Below are 16605 nucleotides of genomic sequence, written 5' to 3'. Positions count from 1 at the left end.
AAGGCATATACGAGTTAGTCTGGCAGCACCAATGGAATATGCATAGGAATGTTAAACAGTCCTCACTTACACAACGGAGGCCCTAAAATAAATTCAGTCTGCTTAGCTCTTAACCTATCAACAAAGAAATGAGTGTCCATCAGTTTGATAAGTGTGATTATATGAACTGATTAAGGCAGGTACCTCCAGCAGCAGCATTTCAATCATTCTATCCTACAGTTAAACCGGCATTAGCTTCCACTCTTATTTGGATTGCACTTTACCGAGAGGTGCCAAAGAGCACCCTTGTGTTTTGCTTTTGTTAACGTTACAGCACCGTGGAATTGACACCCTCAAAAGAAGCCACCCTCCCTGCTTGCTTCATCGCAGAACAGAGGCGGTGATGATAATAATTCGGTCCGCTTCAATCCGCGTCTGTTTGCGCGGAGGGGACCCCGCTGTGCGCACTCGGCTGCCGCGTTTCGCCCCGCAAAGCGTACAGTCAATTCACTTTACCGTGTATAATAATAAGAATTAATAACAATCCTTGCATTTGATACAGCGCTTTTCACGTCTGCTCGACGTCTCAAAGCGCTTCACAGAATAGACCGTAAAGTGAATCGACTGTATATTTTGTGGGCGAAACGCGGCAGCCAATTGCGCACAGCAGCGTCCCCACAAACAGCCGTGGATTGAAGTGACCAAATTATTATATATTTTTCTCTCTTGGGGGATAACTATCGGGCATGAGGAGCAAGGAAACTTGCCCAAGGTTTGGCCCTGCCGGGAATCGAACCCAGGTCTCTCGCTTGCGAGGCGAGCGCTCTAACCACTGAGCTACAGGACTGCACGGTCCCGCGAAGCGCTTTGAGACGTCTCGAGGACGTATCAAACGCGAGGATTATTGCTATTATTATTATTATTATGTTATCTCAGAGCAGAGGTACCTCAGTTAACGCAGAAGTCATTCAGTCGATTGTTTGCCCACCGGAGCTCTCCAATCCCATTCCACTGCTCTTTCCTCATCGTGCCCGTTCTACCTAATTCACCCTCCATAGAATTGCAGAGTGAAGACGATTTGCCTAGTTATGTTTTAACAAACGTAGGCATTGCACTTTGCAGCACCGGGAACGTCCCCCGTTTTTCTCGAGCAACAAACCTGCAGAAATATACAGTATCAGGAAACCAGTCACCATGACCCTACTTAATAAATCAAGAGTTTGTGTCATCAGCACGGCAGCTTTCGTGAGTCAATATTTCCTTTGTCTAAACGTTGTTATTAAGCAAACGTTGGAACACCGTCCCTCCTGCAGTGATCTCCTTGAACGTGTGTGCAATGGATCCATATTTACCAAATATGAAGCAGTTTATAGAATGACATTAATAGTACCTTAAAGCCTTCCAAATGTTTTGAACCGCAGCGTGCCGATAGTTTCGACGCCCTGCAAACGGTTACTTATTAAATATTTCAGAATGGCGCATATTATATTATAACTTGACTCTTTTCCAGCTGCGGGCGTGTTTCATATTAAACGTCCCATCAAATGAATGCATACGAGCTCTGCAAATGCTAATTTCCGAACCGGTTTGACCACATTTCCATGGTTACATATAAAAAGTGAATTCCTGCAGATGACCGCAATTGAGTGTAATGAATGGTTCTTGCTGGTCAATTACATTGCTGCGTTCGAATGATTGGGTCTACATTTAAGGGAAAGATGTTTTCTGACTATATATACGTATATATGTCAAAGCGCTTCACTGAATGTACTGTAAAGTGTATTGACTGTATGTTGTATGGACGAAACACGTCAGCCTTTTGCAGAGTCCCAACAAATATTATTATTTATTTTTTAAAAAGTGAGGGCAATTCCTTCTTCGTGATAAGAATTGAGGGTAATAACTGAAGGTTTATCTCGTATATTTGTACCTTTTGTTATTACCTTCAATTCTTCTGGGGAAACCGTTTCTCTCATTGTTTTATTTCTACCCAATTTATATATTACCTCAATCCACCAGGGGCACCACAGTGCTTATGAATCATCTTCCAATCCACGCCCACTCAGTGTCCACCTTTTAAACTAGCATTTTCCAGACATTCAGAGGACAGCAATAGCCTTGTAGCGTTGTTTCGCCCACAAAATCCACTTTCAATCCATTTTGTAACATATCCCGTGAAGCGCTTTGAGACGTCTCAATGACGTGATAAGGCGCTATGTCAAATGCAAGGATTTTTATTATCTTCGTCAGTAAAACATGAGATTATTGGAGCAAAGTATAGGTGATGGTGCCAAGTGCAACTGTGTGATACATTTCATGGATGTAGTCGCAAAGATAATGATCCATCTATTTATTTTCCTGTTCAAATTACATTTCATATTCTATAACTTACCAAAATGTGGACATGCTATAAACATCTGTATATTAGTAGGTGTAAATCGGTTTGGGGGAAAAAATATCTGTAGCTACTATAAATGTTTTTAATGTTGGAGTGTTCTAATTAATGATTTGCTTCTAAAGTTCAGCCCCCAGTAATCAATCGCCACTTACATGACTGTTCATTTGATAAAGCAGCGACTTAATACATATATTAAGTTGTAACTTGATCCACTGATGCTGATCAACAGGTCGACAAAATAACTGGCTTTGCTGAACAATTTAATAAGCGATAAAGGACTTGGAGTGCGGCATTGAAAATACAAATTAGGTGCTGCTGCCGATGAACTGGCCCTGGCATAGGATGCAGTGAGATTACCTTCCAATAAGAGGGATGTTATAGTAGTCTGGATCAGTGCTGAGATACGGGCACGCTGAGGTTGTAAGCATTTTACTTGAGATGAATGTGGATGTGACTTTAATAGAAAATATAAAAATACCTAGCAGCAGCCATCCATAGTCACTGCTTGATGTTGCTCTTCTGGTTTGCCGATATCCAAGGTCATTAACAAGTGACTAGAGATAACAATATTGAGAGATAATAATAATAATAATAATAATAATAATAATCCTTGCATTTGATATAGCGTCTTATCATGTGTATTTTGTGGGCGAATCGCGGCAGCCATTTGCCCACCTCAGATGATGGCCACAGCGATATTTGTCCAACGCTGCACCATACCTTGGCTTCTTGCTCATTTCTCAGCCTTTGATTTTTAAATGGACTAAAATAAGCAAGAGATAAAAAAAACTAGTTTGTCAAGAGCTCGGGTTTTCTTTGTGCTTTTTTTTTTGTAGTGTTTTAGGAAAATGCTGCAGCCCATGGCTCCTCACATTATACCCTTGACATTTCAAGACGTGTGCACAATGTCTCTCCTCCACTCCCCACGTCTTATTGTTTAAATTAAAGCCAGCAAGATGTGGACTAATTGCTGTTTGCAATATTTGATATTTTGCAGCAGTAACATTTAAATAACTAACTCAGTTTGAAAGCTGATGGCTCCCTGAGAGATAGCCAGTTGTGCAGTTAATTGCATTACATGCGCACAGGATATGGCTGCAGATCTTTAGCCTCTGGACAGAACTGGCTCGAAGCTCTGATTCAGGATCACCACATCACCACATCACATTTGATTGTCATTATATGGAAGAACCGTATTCAAAGTAAATGAATCTCTAATTAAAGGGCAAGACTGTTGACATTTTCAGCAGGAAGTTTGGCTTGAAAAGAAATGGATAATGATGGACAAATTGGACAGGTAACCTAATTGGAGCACATAAATAGATAGAGCATGTACATGTTGGTTTAGAGTTGCACTTTATCCATTTACAGTAGACTTGAACACCCATTGACATAACTTTAATAAAAGGTACACTATTTACTCTTCAAGTATTTACTAAATCACATAATTAAGTCCATTCTTAACTGGCCAGTAAAATACTGATGTGTTTGACTTTCCTAGGCCAAAATAAATTAATTTAAGGTTAAGATCATACTTCTTTTTGTTACTATTGTTCCCCAAAACCGACCGTTCAAATATCGATGTGTTTCAAGAGGACAATATCGGTTTGTCCTTTCCTTTGAGGGTTTGGAGGTATATTTTTTCTGGGCCTATCTATATATTTTCCTGTTTGGGTGAGAAATGTGGATACTGAGGGGAGAAGGCAGGGGACTGTGAGTTTAGCACTTAATAATAATTAAAAATGGGTAAAAGGTATGCAATTGTAAATAGGCTGATTCTTACTCTGTCTGGCTGTTTAACGTTAGCAGTGATGTGACGAACATCAAAGATTTCAGTCCAAAGAGAGTTGATGAAGTTGGAGTTTTAAAAAAAAACTAAATTTACTAACAATTTGATGAAATGTGTTCGATATTTCTAGGGTCTAAGGATTGATCTTTGTTGGACTCCCATTAGTACCATTGCCGACCTCTAATTGCTCCCCTTTAGAAGTACCACGGACTTCAGATCATCAAGCTGATTTTCCATCCAATTAGCAACTCCTCCCTTGATGTCACAGGAGCTTTCATCTCTTGCTCTTCAAAAAGTCTTTGAGGCATTTTGTCAAATGCTATCGAAAAGTCATCGTCTGCCGTTGCATTTATTTTCTGATTCTGTTGCATCTCAAACCTATTAGCCCGTCCCTCTCTCCCTGACTCGGTGTCAAACTCCACCACTGTGAAGCACTGTGGTACGCTACCCGCATTGAGGAGGCGCTATATAAATGCAAGTTGTTGTTGTTTTCTCCCCGCACTATCCCTCGTTGATGCAATTTATTCTGCTTTTCTTCTCCGTCGCTGGAGAACGCTGAGACTGTTGATTTTAATTCTTTTTTGTAGCCTCCTATCCCGGTGGCTGCTGAATCATTGTCATGTTCAGTGCAGTTTCACGGTTGTGCTATCTGCATATATCTTCCTTTTATTATTTTGATCGTTTTGCAAGAGCGCTGCCCTCGCCTGTTTCTCTGCTCATGATAAATAAAACAAAATGGAAGTGAGTTATATGGGAGTAATTCGCTTGATGTAAAACTGGGAGAAGCAAGGATGAGAGATTTATGAATGTAATCCTCAGGGTTAAATGCTGCCCTAATCTCATTGTCAATTATTTATAATGTACATTTATGGCATATGAGCTACACGTTTATCGTTTAAATCGTTTCTCGATTTATGTAGATTTGTGGCACAAATTGCATTAGCCCTGCAGAATTATAATAATGATAATAATAATGTTTGCATTTGATATAACGCTATCATGTCTCTGAGATGTCTCAAATATATAGCTGGATACCAGGGAGGAAATTGTCTTGGGTGAGGGAGGAAAGTGTGGAGAGTCTTATCCAAGTCTTACAGTGAAGAATGGCATGTTTATTAAATCTGCCAATTCACATATCAAAATTCCGACATATCTTGAGCGATCCAAGCAGAAAGCTCTCGTTCACAGTCGGCTGCTATCAAAAAATCCCAAACCATCACAGGATAATTAAGATTGAAATCTTACAAGGAGCGTGTGGGAATGTCCAAGGAATAGCTTTCCGTTCCTATTCTGCCCGTGGAAACCGTCACCAAGTCCCTTCACCCATTCTCACCAACATTGCACGTAGGAATCCTTTGGATTCATTTAGATTTTACACATGTAGGTTAGGTTTCCAGGGCATGAATTAATTTCTCTGAGCAGCGAAGGCGTGCTGGTTAGGGAAGCCCTAACACTGGATTATAATGTTGAACTGACGCAGTTTTGAATCAAAGCTTCTCATCTTCTGCACTGACGGTGTTTTGACCATCTGCTCTGCTGGATCTAATGGAGTTGGCTTCCAGTTGTTATCGGCAAATGAGTAATCAGAAAAAGAATGATCTGCATTAACAAGAAGTGGGCAAATGTGAGTGAGTTCTGACCTTCTCTACAGGTTCAAGCATTTTAACAATTTCCATTGTACCTGCATTGTTTCCAAATGCACGAAACCCTCATTCTTACACGATGCTGGTTAGCAAAACACTTATTTCAACTGAAAGACTAGAAGGGTTACAAATAGCAGCATGAACAACCTTCCTATTTATAGCAAGACGATGTGTAAAACAATGAAACTCCCAACGGGAAAGGCGCCAAATGCCAAATGTGTTGCCTTGTTTGTTACAAACAATCCTACTTGAGTTTAATAATATAATAATAATCCTTGCATTTGATATAGCGCCTTATCACCTCATCAAAACGTCTCAAAGCGCTTCACAGAATATACTGTAAAGTGAATGGACTGTATATTTGTGGGCGAAACGCCGCAGCCAATTGCGCACAGCAGCGTCCCACAAACAGTCGTGGATTGAAGTGACCAGTTTATTATTTTTTTTTCTTGAGGGATTATTATCAGGCGTGTGTGTGGAGTAAGGAAACTTGCCCGAGGTTTTGCCCTGCCGGGAATCGAGCCCAGGTCTCTCGCTTGCAAAGCGAGTGCTCTAACCACTGAGTTACAGAATTCCAGTATTAATGCTGATACTTTGTACAGAACCGAGTTTGTAGTTAGTACTTGTCGAAGTTCTGATGCAATTTATTGCAAGCTGGATCTTGAAGCCTATCTAGCGCGTAGATTTTGCGAATTTGGATGCATCTAATAATAATAATTCGGTCACTCAACCCAGGACTGTTTGTGGGACACTGCTGTGCGCAATTGGCTGCCGCATTTTCGCTCACAAAATATACGGTCGATTCACTTTACAGTATATTCTGTGAAGTGTTTCGAGACGTCTCAAAGCTGTGATAAGGCGCTATATCAAATGCAAGTATTATTATTATTATCTAAAATGTTCCTTTGAAATAATAGAATGTAATTTATCTAATTTAATCCAAATTCTTCATATAGACATTAAACATCTGAAATGCTTTACTTTTGCTGTTGATGAAAGCAAGCTCAAATTATGCTTGATCCCTGGAATTTTTTTAAACCCCATTTGATTTCCCAATTTTAATTGCTGTTCAAATATTCCAGGGATAGCTTTGAAAGACCCCCTCCCCCTCCCAAAAATAAACTTGTCTGCACAATACTGTCAAATACTGTAATGGACAATCCATGAAATAGTATCTGCGGGAAGAATATTAAAGGGATTACTAGACACTTAATTGTGTGTGGATAAACCACAGCACCAGCACGCACACATTACTTAGTCACAATACTATAGTGGTTCATATCCGAATAACCAATTAGCAATAATACAGCTTTGAAAATAAGTTTAAGTGCTTTACTTAGGCAATTGGCTTTCATAAATTGACTTAATTACAACAATTCTGCTCATTTTATCGCGAAAGCAGGGTTTTATTTAATTCTAAAACAAAAAAATTAAATCAAATTTTTCAGGATAATTCTACAAAAACGTATATGAAGGAAGTTTGGTTCAGAGCGTACGATGCATCTAATTCTTACTTCGTTAGCGAGAAAGACATGGTGTCTGAAGACTGAAATGAATGTTATGGCATAAAATGAATGTTGATTTATTGAGACAAGAGTTCTTTGTTGGGAAGGGTTACTGAAGCCCGACATGCAATAAATAGGTATCCTGTGTCACAGTGAATGGATTGAGTTTAATTCCATCAAGGAAACCACTAAAAGGCATAAAACGGATTATTGTTCTGTGCCTTTCATTGAGGAAAATATTATTACTGGTGAAGAATAATGAACCCAAGTGGTGTAATGTGGGGAAGGGGGAAATGGGCAAAGGGTGGAAAAAAGGGATAGAACTGTACTTAACTGTACAACTGATGATCATCTGGTCAATCCACAATGCAAATTGTACAATTAATTGCTTGCTTTAACATCCATTGGCAGTGATAGAAAACACTAATCAGGTGTGTCGTAAAATATAGTCCACTATTGATTGAACAGCAATGAAGGATGAGATGCATTATTAATCTCCCGCAAAAAAAGTGGGAACGGACAAAGCCGGTCGTTTACTAAGTAACAAGTCCGTAGATACGAAGATACTTTCAGCGAAGGAAGGGTAAACATACTGGGGTACTCTGAAGAAAACAAATAAATATTTCATTTATGCAGAAATAATTAAGAAAACAACAGATGTCAATGATTTGTTAGACCTTGTGCCCCAGTAAGTAATTGATTACCTGTGTGCAAAAATAAACAGGTATTTAAAGGTTTACCCTCAATCCTTTGATGCTTTTAAATCAATGTTTTTTTTTAGATACTTTTGCGTTTCCATTCATTCATCTGCCCGAGTAGCGAAACATGTAAGTTTGGTTTGATTTCTGAACAAGCACTAAAAGAAGAGAAAGTAGGCCTTTTGTTAGAGGTAGTCTTCTGCCCAAATGAACATATGGATATAGTGTACATAATAATAATACTTACATTTGATATAGCGCCTTCTCACGTCTTAGAGGTGTCTCAAAGTGCTTCACAGGATATACCGTAAAGTGAATTGACTGTATATTTTGTGGGCGAAACATGGGAGCCAATTATGCACAGCAGCGTCCCCACAAACAGTCGTGGATTGAGTAACCGGATTATTTTTATTATTAGCTGAATAAGCCATTTTATTTTGGGATCGAAACGCGCAGGGATCCTTTTCTGGTAGAGATCATCACTGATTCAAGCCCTCTCAGGCAACAGTGAAACGGCAAAAAAAAAAAATCCGAGAGAAGCATTTGTCATAATAGACTCGGTTATTTCTTTCCAGGGAGTTTAGTACATTGCCATTAGACCGCAACCCCCCTGGAATAACAAGGGTTGTTCAATTCCCCAGAACAGTACAAAGCCAGAGCTGTAAAAGATCAAAACTGTTTGCTGTGACGAGTTAATCCAGTTCTGCCACAACATTTTGACAGTGATGTTCATCACAGGGGTCACTTAATCCTCTCCTTTAGAGTGTTTTATTGTTAGTTGGATTTGATCAATGTTAGAGTGGGTATAATTTCTTCCTTGTCGACCTACAAGAAATCATAGGAAACAGGCAGCGTGATATAAACATTGGGAGGAATTTCAAGACGAACAGCCAGTGAAGGCAATAAAGTAGACCATATGAAGGATCCCAAAGATAAGATATACCTTTGGAGTCCTGTAGTTTAGTGGTTAGAGCACTCGCCTCGCAAGCGAGAGGACCCGGGTTCGATTCCCGGCAGGGCAAAACGTTGGGCAAGTTTCCTTACTCCACACGCCTCTTGTTTACCAAGCATTAAATAGGAATCTGGATGTTAGTCGATTGGTGGATCACTTTTCCGGGGATAATAATCCCTTAAAAAAATAATAATAATAAATTGGTCACTCAATCCACGACTGTTTGTGGGGCATTGCTGTGCATAATTGGCTCTCGCGTTTCGCCCACAAAATATACAGTCAATTCACTTTACAGTATATTCTGTGAAGTGCTTTGAGACGTCTTTAAGGCGCTATATCAAATGCAAAGATTATTATTATTATTCTCAGCGATTCATAACTTTTTTTCTAATGATCAAGGAGATTAGGAGTCCATTTAATTCCTACTTTTTTTTGAATATTAATTACAATGAAGCAAAAGGATATGCATGATTTATGAAGGCAGAAATCCCCCAAACAGGACCATCAAAGTAAATCCTCGGTTGGTAGCTGGAAACGCAGCCTCAATTGCTTACTATTTTAATCAAGCTGCCAGCTTCTTCCTAATGACTAAGAATGCCAGCTCTAATTGGTTCGTATAGATTATTCAGACCCAGTTTGTGGTAACCTTAATGACTATCGGACAGACTTTAAATTAAATCTGACTGCAGAGCACAAACTTCAGTCTGTTTGGTTAGCCAGCCTCTTCAAAGCCTCCCGCATTGCAAATCAATGTGTTGTTATCAAAATCATTTAAATTAATGTAGAATAAGCAACAAACAATGTACAGACGGACAAGACTCAAACTATTAACTCTATTCAGGTACTTTTTTTAAAAAAAAAAGGGTGTCCTGGCCACCGCTCCTCCAAATAAAATTGGTCATTCACTCCATGGCTGTTTGTGGGACATTGCTGTACATACGTTGGCTGCCACATGCAGTCACTACACAGTAAAATCCTGTGAAGCACTTCTGGACGAAATGAGGCATTTGCTACACGGTGTTCAAATACAGCGGCGTTGAGGACAAGGTGTCTGTCTGTCTCTTCATGTAAGCAGAGATTTCAAACACCCCGACAGTGTGTTTCTAAGTGAGTCATAATCTGATCTCATTGTGAAAGACATTCGGCAAATGAGTTTTTTTTTTTGTGTGTGGTACACGCAGGAGGCAAAACATCACACGTTTCCCAGTCTCCAAACAACACAACAGCAGCAACAATTTGCATTTATATAGCGCCCTTCACGCAGCGTAGCGCTCCCAAGCGAGGCTAAGGAGGTCGGATAGGTAGGGAGGTGCGAGGGCGCGAAGGGATTTGAAAACGAGTGAGAGGACAACTCCACACATGCCTCACCTTCGCACGGGCACGGCCCAGTGCCTGGAACGTAATACAATTAATAAATACTATAAATGGTTAACTGTAAGACAAAATACTTTAACCTTTCTGTGTTTTTTTTTTGACACATTGCATTGCACATGTGTGCTGTCCGAATTGTCCTCTGTAGTTGAAATTGGAGTGCTGCGTTCTTGTAATACATGTGAACTGGCAGCTTAAGGGCAGAGCTGTCAGTTTCCAGTAGTTTTATGCTTTCAGTGTTACAGCACTTTTTTTTTTGTTGCCACTAAACCTTTACCAGCCTTCGACTGAATTAACACGGCAGCCCGCCTGCTAAAAGTATTTGAAAATAGTTACCAAACGTGGGCTGGGTCTACCCCATGCAGCTGCACCAGCCCAGATCGTAAACATGGTATAACTACTCCAGCTTGAAATTGGCAGAACATTCTCCGGTTCACACAAATGAGGTCTTTGTGGTTTTCCTGGTGATTTGCCTTTATTTCCTCTGCTCACAAAGCAGATAATCTCGAGGTGTACTGCTGAGTAATCGCACATCAATTCCACCCACCCGCGATGACCGTACCCAAAGGGAATGCACGCATTATTAATTTATTGTCGTGGTAACTTTGATTTTTTTTTGCTTTTCCCCAAGCGATAAATATTAAAGCTGAATTTTCCAACGCAGTTTTAGAATTCGAGCCCTCTATCTCTCCCGATTTAGAGCCTCGGTATATTATACTTGCTCGATTCCCAACCTCAGTCCTGGCAAAAAATGAACAGGACTATTTAAAAACAATCTGTTACATATTAATTCAGTTCCTAACACCGCTGTGAGCTTCTGTTTGACCTCATGGGTGGGAGCTTAAAGCAGACTTTCTATTAGTGTGAACAGTGGGGACGATTTGTTACACAAGCTTCTGTGGCTTCAGGACATCATGTTCGCTGGCAGAGGACGAGTAGGGTTAAGGAAGCCACCCTTGTTACTGTGAACATAAAATATGGATCAGAAAAGGTCAAACCTGGACCCTTCACAGCATCAGTGTGAATGCCTACGTGGGTGAAACTGCAGATACTCAAGCCACGTGGCAGAGGCTGAGTGAATAGCATTTCTCTTACTTGTATAACTTTGTCTCCTCCAAGGCAGCCTAGGCAGGCATAGAGGCGGAGTGGGATCTCCGTAGGTATTGTGCAGTTCTGGTCAGTTTTGTAAGCACTCCGAGATGCCGTCCGGCACGGAGGGCTCTATTTAAATGCAAGTTGCTGTTGTTTTCACAGAAGACCAAGGAGACCAACCCCACACTGTATACCACATCGATCATTAGATGCAAAGTAGTTCAGTTTTCCATCTAAAATTTTTTAGATAAGTCAGGCAAGAATTTTGAAGCTTTCCAATGAGCCCCCAAAAAACTTTCTTCAACGATAATAAAGTTGTATTGCGTTGCAGTGTAGTTGATGGCATTTCTGAATCAATGGAAAATAGATATAGTGGTAATTAATGTGAATAGATCCACAATCTACACCCTGCACACCACTTTGTGTCAAAGTTTGCATGTACAAATTAGTGTGACTTGGCTGAGAGATGTTACTGGCAAATCACGATCGCCAATGATTGGTTTCATTTCTGTCGCTGGCCTAAATGACCGAGTTAAATCAACACAGATAACTAGGAAACAACAGAGGAGGTCAGCGTCCGGAACGATTGAGGATATGGAGAGTTTGAAATTAGCACTGTTGATGAATATTTTCCAAGGGAGAATGGGAAAGAATAACCGAGGAATTAGAAACGGAGCTAAAGTGTGAGCTGTCAGAAATGTGTCTTAACTAAAAAAAAACCTTTGCATCATAGGTACTTGGAAATCCGAGAATAGAGAATTGACAGCAGAGAATATCAGGATTATCACATGATACTAAATCATTATCAAGTGGAATTTATTTTGTTCAAAACTAAAAGCTGCTAATTAAGTGAGCAACTCAGTAAAGAGTTTCTACCATTACAGCTCGATCTATATTTGGCTTCTGTTCAAGTTGTGCATTGCATCTGAAATCAGAAACACAGGTTAAAGCCTGAAGTTTGGGATTTTCCTACAATTGTGGAAAATACTTAAATTGGCAGTAGGAACCCAGTTGTTAGTCGGTTGGCGGATCGCTTTTCCCGGGGGAATAACTCCTTCAAAAAACAGATAATAATTTGGTCAGTCTGTGAGACTCTGCTGTGTTTCTTGATCGCCATTTAACGGCCTGACTAAATTGGCTGCCGCCTTTCTCCCGCAAAATATACAGTCAATTCACTTTACAGTATCCCAGTTCTGACAAAGGTCGTGGACCCGAAACATTGAGTCACTTTCCTTTCTCCATAGATGCTGCCTGACCTGCCGAGTGTTCCCGGCGACTTCTGTTTTTGTTTGACGTTACAGTATATGCTGCGAAGCGCTTTGTGACATCTCGAAGATGTGATGAGGCGGTGTAATCGAATGCAAGGATTATTATTTATTATTCTGAATTCAGTCTTAATTTGGAAGCCAGTTTGCCAGTTCTTAAACAATTGGCTTTAAGAGTCCAGGTGAAGACTCAGTGGAATTTCGGACTTCTTGTTCTCGATTTAACGGCCTGAGTAAACTCAAAGTGCTGCAAGATAGATTAGTAAACAACTGGAGCACACCCTGACCATCTTAAATCAAGCTTTGAAAGCTAATTGTCTTTGGGCAAGGCTTGCTCAGAACCGTTAATAACCTGTGATGGGATTGTTTCAACTGTAGCATCAGCACAGAGTGTGTGATGAGTCATATGTTTTGCATTGGTTTAAGTTCAGGCCCCCGACATTTGGGGGGATTTAGTTCCAGAGAGTGCTGAGGTAGTTGCTCAGTTTTCCAGCTTTCTTTGTATTTAGTTCAAGCATGGCTTTTAAGCATGAAATCAGATTAATGGTGCATTTGGGAGGAAGGTTGCACAGTGCAGTCAGAGCATTAACTTCTAAGCTCATTACAATGTGCTGTTAGCTCTCTGAAAGTTTAGAATCAAATGTCACGGCGGACTATTGCGCGCTTTTCGTACAGGAAAAGTAAGCAATAATAGCAGTTTTTGGTGACCATAATAACTCCAGCCACCTTGTGCAATCAGAAGCAAGATATTTTAAAATTGCTGTTCCATCTGAAGGCCGTCAGCAGTTCTGATGTGAATTGGTGCTTGATAGCTTGGCAGATGGGAATTCTACCCACATCGTCATTCGTTCCGATATACGGCTCACAGGGACGCTGGACAAGGATTATATTTCAACCTTGCATTTGATCACAAGTTCTGATGCGCTAACGTCGAGTCTGGTGTTTGGAGTAGAATTAACACAAAACGGGCACCATTTTCCCCCCAGAACATACCTTCACTCAACCAACACACTATTTGTTCAATCGTTGATGCCTGATTTTTCTCCTACAAAGTACACAGTCTAGACATTACTACAGTATAGGAGAGGTGAAAGAAATCTAGAGATAGAAATACAAATACAGACTATACAACTATTCTGTATTACTCACTGCAATTACTTAAGAGCTCCGAAAAGTCTAAACTCAGCATTTCTAAAGAAATTGTACAAGAGCTCTTAAACACTGAGGTCGACAAAGAATTTGCCCAGGTTCATCGGACTAATTGTGCTTTAGCACTAATTGGCCCGATGCCAGTTTGGTAGACGCATTAACTGGGGAAGTGGCCTGTCAGGCCCTTGTGCCCTGATCCCTTAGAGGCTAATGTTCTTTTACAACTTGTCCCCTCTGAGATCATAGCTGGCTACTGAAGATTAATTCTATTTCTGTACTGTGCTTGCTGAGGAAGAGCACTTGGCATCATTTCCAGAAAGTAGAATTATAAAGAAGGACTGGATATTCTACATGAGTGGGTGGGTAAGGGTTTTTTTTTCATTGGGTGCAGTAAATATTGAATCTGCTGAATGCTAATGCTGGAAAAACAAGAGACTGTAGCTGTGACCAACATAAATCGTTTTTACTTGACTGGATGGACTGTTAAATAAGATTCTTCGGACTGACATAATGCTGAACTGCAGTGATTGTGGAAACCTGAAACGAGAATCTTTCTGAACTAAGCAAAACCACAAATTGTTCAGTAGTTGTTCTTCAGTATTGGTAATATTATTATTGATAATATTGATAATAATGATAAATAATATTATTTATTGGTGCAAACATTTGATTATTTGAAATGCCATTGGATTTACTATGGAGATTGTTTCATTTGTTGATGCATTTATTTTTTCTTTATGTGAAATGTCTTTGAGCAGTGTATTTGGATTTGTCATTCTTTGCTTCCTTCCTCACCTGAAGATGACGAGTGAGGGTGGGGTGTACTCTCTGTGTTGCACATGGCCCTTTCCAGTACCTCAGCCAAGTGTCCATTTTCCGTTTCTGAACCAACACGTTGAATTTTGTGTGTGAGATGTTTTCGACATGAAGGGTTCCAGATTAACCCTAATTTTAATGGCTTCTCTCAATTCTCTAGTCTATGGTTTCAAATTTGGTTTTGTAGGCTAATGCTAGGTGGAATTTCAGGCCTCTGGTCTGTATATCCCCATGGGGGGAGGGGGTGTTTAAATCAAATCCTGATTCAACAACGTGTTGGACAAAGGGGAAGAATAGTCATTGTTGAGTCTATACCATCAGTCACTGTTGGGTTTATTAATCACTGTAGCTTTTTCAGTCTTCTCATCTTTGTATAATTCTAGCCTCTGTTTAGTCCTCCATTCCAAAGGGGATTAACATTAATAATTAGAAAAGAGAGGGAAGGTGGACAGACAGTTCAGATTTAATTACATTGCACCGAGAGGCCGAGTTTGTGGAATGAACTACACTAGGGATGTTGTGGAGGCAGATTTTGCCTGCAAGTTCAAAGGGAAACTCATTAACTACAGCAGTTAACAAAAACTATTGATTATGGTTATGAGAGATAGGGTGTTGGGTTATTGGGGGACCAGTCAGGTGAACTGTGGTAGTTTTGTCCAGCCCTTTGATAGACTAATGTGAGAGTGTCTGGTTAAGGATATATATTGCTGTGGAAGCACACTGGCAATTTGAGGTTCACTTCTTTTGAACACTGGCCAAATGAGGGGTCAACCCCAGGACCGAAGCAAAGCTGAAAGAAATAGTAGAGAAAAGTGAAGTACGGTTAGGGGATGCCAAGAACATAAGAAAGAACATAAGAAATGCAGAACCAAAAAAAGACCAACGTCCATTTAATTCGCCTTCCACATTCCTGGCGGTCACATACACACATATCCTGAACTACCTATGTACTGTACCCCACAATGTTATTTCCTAAAAGGAAACTATCTAATCTGTGGTTGAAGGAATCAACATTTCCTGCATCAAATGTCTCCGGAGGGAACCTGTTCCACAGGTTCACTGTTCGGTGGATACCGGAACTTCTTAGGAATCACCAATATTTTGGGGGATTTTGATGCATTTGTAATGGTGGAATCCGATCAGATCGGACACAACGTCTCCTTTTAGGATCTGTTGCTAATGACACAGAGCTTAGCAATGTGACAGCTGATTTTCCACATGCTGTCTCGATGCCTTGTTCTCTCTGGTGACCCGTGCAACGCTTTCTAATGCATATTTCATGGAGCGTGCACAATTCTTTGCATAATAATGAAATCCAGCTCCTGGTGACTGACCAGATGCAGCTTTACTGCCAAGGACTCAGTAAGAACATCCATTAGTCAAGGTTCAACTAATTAATTTCAAATCTGGAAACCGAGGAAGGGTTGGAAGGTGTCAAGAGGAAAAAAATTCAATCTTTGATCAGCCATTATCTGATTGTGTTTCCATTTCATGTACAATCCACATTATTACCGGTGTGTTACTGTTTCAGAACAAAACTTGCATTTGAATATTCAGCTACAGTTTGTAGGATATCTAATACAAGGAATTAAATGGATAAATGGAATCCCTTTAACATTCTTTTTTATTTAGTCATAATAATAACGATCCTTGCATTTGATATAGTGCTTTATCACGTCTTCGAGACATCTCAAAGTGCTTCACAGAATATACTGTCAAGTGTAGTGACTGTATATTTTGTGGGCATTTACTGTTGTTTCAAGAAGTTACAGATGAGTGGAAATGCTTGGCATTTCAGTGCAAGTCCGAATTAGATGACAACGACAACAACTTGCACTTATATCGCGCCCCTCCACACCTTGCGGCGTCTCAGAGCGCTTAACAATGGTGGAGCCCAAGGCCCAGGGGGAGGGAGAAGGTGACCGTAGGCGGGGTCCAAAAGGAAGGT

At 40.3% G+C, this 16605-nt stretch overlaps 1 protein-coding gene and 1 non-coding gene across 2 annotated transcripts in view; one reads left to right on the top strand and one right to left on the bottom strand.

Moving 5' to 3' along the window:
- LOC103188019 (RIMS-binding protein 2) overlaps positions 1-16605 on the top strand; it is a 53996-nt gene that overhangs the window by 1550 nt on the left and 35841 nt on the right.
- trnaa-cgc lies at positions 755-826 on the bottom strand. Its single transcript has one exon. It is a non-coding gene; the product is annotated as a tRNA-Ala (tRNA).

Source organism: Callorhinchus milii, unplaced genomic scaffold (genome assembly GCF_018977255.1).
Source record: "Callorhinchus milii isolate IMCB2004 unplaced genomic scaffold, IMCB_Cmil_1.0 Scaffold8, whole genome shotgun sequence".
Classification (NCBI taxonomy): Eukaryota; Metazoa; Chordata; class Chondrichthyes; order Chimaeriformes; family Callorhinchidae; genus Callorhinchus; species Callorhinchus milii.
This window is presented reverse-complemented; position numbering and strand designations above follow the sequence as displayed.